Source organism: Colobus angolensis, unplaced genomic scaffold (genome assembly GCF_000951035.1).
Source record: "Colobus angolensis palliatus isolate OR3802 unplaced genomic scaffold, Cang.pa_1.0 Scaffold191, whole genome shotgun sequence".
Classification (NCBI taxonomy): Eukaryota; Metazoa; Chordata; class Mammalia; order Primates; family Cercopithecidae; genus Colobus; species Colobus angolensis.
The window spans coordinates 1,999,195-2,005,745 of NW_012115055.1; positions in this window are offsets into that span (position 1 = coordinate 1,999,195).

Sequence of the window (6,551 nt, forward strand, 5' to 3'; positions counted from 1 at the left end):
TAGCCCTTTGTCAGATGAGTAGATTGCAAAAATTTTCTCCCATTCTGTAGGTTGCCTGTTCACTCTGATGGTATTTTCTTTTGCTGTGCAGAAGCTCCTTAGTTGAATTAGATCCCATTTGTCAATTTTGGCTTTTGTTGCCGTTGCTTTTGGTGTTTTAAACTAGAAGTCCTTACCCATGCCTATGTCCTGAATGGTATCACCTAGGTTTTCTTCTAGGGTTTTTGTGGTATTAGGTCTAACATTTAAGTCTCTAATCCATCTTGAATTAAGTTTCTTTTTATTCTTTGTTCAGAATGCCTCAAACATTTACCAAGTCTCCATAACATTGACATGGTGCACATTCCTCACAAACCATAAGATATTACAGGCCTTCTAAACAAATGGTCAACAAGCTTCTTTAAATAGCTAAGTAGTAAATATCTTAAGATTGTGAGCTATGTGGTTTCTGCAGAAAGTATTTAACTCTCTCTTGTAGCAGGAAAGCAATCTATGGCTTGCTTGTTTGTAAACCAATAAGGATGACTCTGATCTAATAAAACTTGATTTACAAAAACAGGCAATAGACAGGAATTGGTATATGATCCATATTTCAATGACCTCTGCTCTAAACCCTTTCCCTTCAACCTTTAAAATAGATACAAACCTCATGCATTGATGAGGTTTGTTATGATAAAGTTGTAACAGGATGTTATAATCCAGTTTTTAATCTGGAATATCTTTGACAATGTATATCTCTAGAGTGCTGTTCCACAAATAATCCCAAGTTATCATGGGCTATTACTTGAGGCTATTACACACATTGACAAGACAAGGACACATGAGACTTTGAATCACATGCCAAAACATGCCTTGAACATTGATGGTGCATATGTATGTGTGTGTGTACATAAGTTTGTAAAAGAGTAAAAATTTTTGTCATTTCTTCTGAAAATTTCCATGCACAAACCCTTATTTGTATTATTTACTAATCTTATGACATTAACCCTATAACCAATAACCTCTAAATTTTTCTTAATTTCCCTAGGTAGGAAAGCACAGCCATCTCTTCTCTTTTCTCCTAAGCAGCACTCTAATTTTATCTTACACCTCAATATTATTTCTAAGTTTAGTAGAAGTACAAGATATAAAATCTGGCTTTATGTATCCTGTGTAGTCAAAGTTTTTTTTTTTTTTTAATTTGTAAATTAGATATGTCTATACATATACATACTTTCAAAGTCTTTGTGAAAAAATATATTCAAAGATTGAAAAATGTAGGCCTATAGTAATAGCTAAAATGTATAGCCCATACTCAGTATCAGGTACTGTGAAAGCATTTGGTGTGAATTAGTTAATGTAATATCACAATTGATGGGGTCAGTACTCATTAGAGGCCATTTTCATATATTAGAAACGTAAACCTATTTTAGTGAAAATAACATACTAAAATTTTTGTAGCTATGTATCAAACTCAAGCTCTAAGACACCATGATGATTATAGTGCTTGAAGGTACATGATGATATAATGTGATAAGTATGTTAGGCAATGAAATACAATATCTTATTTCATCTGAAGCTATTCATCTTTCTTTTTTTTTTTTTTTTGAGACGGAGTCTGGCTCTGTCGCCCAGGCTGGAGTGCAGTGGCCGGATCTCAGCTCACTGCAAGCTCCGCCTCCCAGGTTTACGCCATTCTCCTGCCTCAGCCTCCCAAGTAGCTGGGACTACAGGCGCCCGCCTCGTCGCCCAGCTAGTTTTTTGTATTCTTTAGTAGAGACGGGGTTTCACCGTATTAGCCAGGATGGTCTCGATCTCCTGACCTTGTGATCCGCCCATCTCGGCCTCCCAAAGTGCTGGGATTACAGGCTTGAGCCACCGCACCCGGCATTCATCTTTTTATATGTTAATAATGGTTTCTTTTGGGAAACTTGAGATGTCACACTTCTACACAACAAATATTGTTTGGCTAAGTTTATCTTCAGCTACAAAATGCATGTATAAAGATTTTCAATTGTGCCTTTTGGGGCAAGGAAAAGTAAATGAAATAGTGAATGTATTAAAATATACGTATATATCTATATATCATACTTAAGCATCTAGCATTGTTGAAAAGTAGAGAAGAATTCCATATTAGCAAAACTACATCAAATGGTCTTAGTTTTAAACAGGTTTAACAGCGTGGTACTGGTAGAAAACAAAAACCAAAACAAAGTACACACACATAGACAAATGGAACAGAATAGAGAAACCAGAAATAACACTGCATCTGATCTGCACAGCCATCTGATCTTGGACAAAGTTGACAAAAATAAGCAATGGGGATAGAATTCCCTATTCCATAATGCTGTGATAGCTGACTAGCCCTATGCAGAAAACTGAAACTGTACTTTTACTTTTCACCATATGCAAAAGTTAACTCCAGATGGATTAAATCCTTAAATGTAAGCCCTCAAACTGTAAAAATCTTAGAAGAAAACCTAGAAAACAACATTCTGGACATCAGCCTTGGAAAATAATTTATGATTAAGTCCTCAAAAGTAATTGCGAGAAAAACAAAAATTCACAAGTGGAACTTGATTAAACTAAAGAATTTTGTGTAGCAAAAGAAAAAAGAAGCCATCAACAGAGTAGACAGACAATCAACAGAATGAGAGAAAATACTTGCAAACTGTCAAAGATCTAATATCCAGAATCTGGACAAAAGACATAATCAGGTACTTATCAAAAGAAGACATGTAAGTGGCAAAAAAAATATGAAAACATGCTCTACATCACTAATCATTTGTTTTGTGCAAATCAAAACTGCAATCAGATACCATCTCACACCAATTAGAATGTCTATTATTAAAAAGTCAAGAAACAACAGATGCTGGTGAGGCTGGAGAGAAAAGGGGACACTTACACACTGTTGGTGGGAATGTTTATTAGGTTAGCCGCTGTGGAAAGCAGTTTGGAGATGTGTCAAAGAACTTAAAACAGACCTACCATTTGACCCAGCAACCCATTACTGATTATATATCCAAAATAAAATAAATTATTCTACCAAAAAGACTATGCACTTGTGTGTTTATTGCAGCACTATTCACAATAGCAAAGAAAAAGGACCAACCTAAGTGCCCATCAACAGTAGACTGGATAAAAAAGAAAATGTGGTATATATAGACCATGGAATACTATGCAGCCATAAAAAAGAATAAAATCATGCACTTTGCAGCAACATGGATGCAGCTGGAAGCCATTATACTCGGCAAATTAATGCAGGAACAGACAAGCAAACACTGCATGTTCTTACTTACAAGTAGTGGCTAAGCATTGAGCAGGCATGGACATAAAGATGGAGACAATAGACACTCAGGAGTACCAGAAAATGGAGAGAGGAATGGCAGCAAGGGTTGAAAATTATCTATCTTGTACCATGCTCACTATCTTCATGACAAGATCATTCACACCCCAAACACCTCAGTGTCACACAGTACACCCATGTAAAAAAACTCGCACATGTATTCCCTGAATCTAAAATAAAAGTTGAAATTATTAAAAAGAAAGAAGTAAAATGATGAACAGATTTAGGCAGGACTAGCTGAGAGATGTCTAGTGCATTCGATGTAGACAAGTGCAAAGGGAATTAAATTTAACAGAAAAGAGGAAACATAAAGGTAAATATACAGCAAAATGGCATTAATATAATAAGAATAGAGTGGAAAACATTAATATATGTTGTCTATATAAACCAAATCATTTACGTAACACTTAAGCACAAAATTTATGTATCAATAATCATTTGTTTATTAAAGAAATATTTATGGTTTTGTTGGCTCTGTCTGCATGGTCTGAGGCTGGGTTCTGAACAATCCAAGAGCTTGGAGGCCTTTGAACAGGACTGGCTACAGGGCAATGCAAAGTAAATCAAGTGGCTCTTGGAGGAAAATGACCAGCTGAGGTGTTGTATCATGCAACATTAGAACAAGAGCTAGGCAGTAGAGCATCCAGAACCAGCATATGTTACATAGAAGTCTTGTTTACTTGGCTACCATAGAGACACCTGCCTAACCATGCTTCAAAAGTAATGGTTACTCTTCCAGTTGGTGGTTGTAAGTAATTGAATATATCTCCTTTGAAATGTTGACTGGATTTTTATCAACTCAACTGCTTAAGAGATGAATAAAACCACTACGGGTTTCTTTAAGAAAATGGGAAAATGTGTGGCTGGGCGTAGTGGCTTACACCTGTAATCCCAACACTTTGTGAGGCCAAGACGGGTGGATCATGAGGTCAGATCCAGAACATCCTGGCTAATATCGTGAAACCTTGTCTCTACTAAAAATACAAAAATTTAGCTCGGTGTGGTGGCACATGCCTATAGTTCCAGCTACTTAGGAGGCTGAGGCAGGAGAATTGCTTGAACCCAGGAGGTGGAGGTTGCAGTGAGATGAAAAATAAAAAAAAGGGAAAATGTGAAGAAAGCTACTAAGACAACTGTATTCTCATCACAAATATTTATTTTATTAATTTATCATATTCTTTAATGAGTAGACCTGGATGTGTTCTTTTCTGAAGTGAGAGAATGGGTGGCAAAGACTGGATGGGTGACTTCAAGCATACCTTTTTAGTTTCAAACTGAAAAGGGAACTGAGTAAGTGTTGAACAGCAGGAATTGGTGAGACTCATAATGACATGTGGAGCACGTGGCATCTAAGACTAAAAAGGGTAGCAGTGCCCATGTCAAAAAGTTCCCTGTACAACACAGCAGGAAATTTTATTTTATAGACAGCAGTTAAGTGTTCTATATTTACGTACAGAGATTAGTGAATAAAACATGTGTTTTTAAAAGGTCACTCATTGTAAAGATAGGATGAGAGAAAGATGAACTTAAGATAGGAAAAGCAATCAGGGAACTCCTCAAATAAACTATGCCAAAAAATAACAGTGGCTTAGAGGAAAGTGCTGTCAGTGAGAATAAAAAGAAGTGGATAGAATAAAGAGATGTGACACAGATAGTGAATATTAAGCACATCAGGATGCTGAGGGAAAGGTGAAAACCAAGAATTCCTTTATTAATTCCTTCAACAAATATCTATTGAGCTCCTATTTTATGCTTAACAACTTATAGACACTTGGTGACCATGAACAAACAAGAGAGAGAAAAAAATCACTGACATCATGAAAGTAATATTTTAGGGAAATACAGATAACTCAATACATATAATAGACAGAAAACAATAATGTATTTGAAGATAATAAGCAATACAGGAACAAAAGCAAAGAGCGAGTAAATAACATTAAGGTTAAAAGTTTTGGGAGGAGAAGAGTTTGTCTCCGGAAATATGGACAATTCTTTCAAAATAATTTATTGTAATGGGGAGAAAAGTAATGGAGTGGGACGTTTAAAAAGGAACTGCAGTTAAGAGAATGCCTTTTCTCTGGTAAAATATGAGTAAGAATACAATTTTTTGTGCATATGGAAATGATAAAGTGGTTAATAAAAAAATTAAGATGCAAGGGAGTGAGAAGGAAAAACTGTGGAAGCAATGTCTTTGAATCAGTAAGAGAGGATGATGTATGGTGCACCAGTCACATGAATTCAATCTTTCAGACTCACTCAGCTAGATGAATAATGGCCCCATTCACTGGGCCAAGATACACAGGAAGAAAATTCTGGAAGGAATAAACATAAATTCACATTTAGATGTATTATAAAAGTGGCATCCTTATGAAATGTGCATGTATATCTATACTTTTACCTAGGGCAAGAGTTCAAATAGTGTTTAAACTATAACATGCTAAATGTTTAAATTTTGCATATTAAACTAACCAACAACTAAATAATACTTGTTTTATTCTCCTAACTTGACAACCATACATCTGCACTGGAAAAATAGAAAGTCCAACAGAGTAACTATAATCGATAGTAATTTAATTGTTCACTTTCAAATAACTGAAAGAGTATAATTGAATTGTCTATAACACAAAGGATAAGTGCTAAAGGGGGTGGATACCTTGTTTATCACGGCGGGATATCATTTATTCTTTGTTCAGAATACCTCAAAATATTTACCAAGATTCTTATATATTGCCTACCTGTATCAAAGTATCTCATGTACATCATAAATATATACACCTGCTGTGTACACAAAAAAAAATAAAGAAAATAGAAAGAATAAGTTATAAACTTTTGGTATATGGCCAAAGCTGGCAAAATTGTGAAGACAACTGGATTATTTAGATCTATATAGTATCCTTCAGGTTTATCTTCTATAATATTTTAATTATTATTCTAACAAAGATAGAAGCACTATATTACTCATTTGTTGAAAAACTTCTCAATTTATTCAAATATTTTCCCATTGAGATTTCACCTTAATCTATAGTGCTCAGGATATAGTTTCTAACTAGACTGTAGACTGGTTTACATTTATTTTCTCCTTCATCATCATTTTTGCTTATTTTTTCATTATTATTATTATTACTATTATTTGAGATGGAGTCTTGATCTGTCATCCAGGCTGAAGTGCAGTGGCGTGATCTCAGCTCACTGCAACCTCCACCTCCCAGGTTCAAGTGATTCTCCT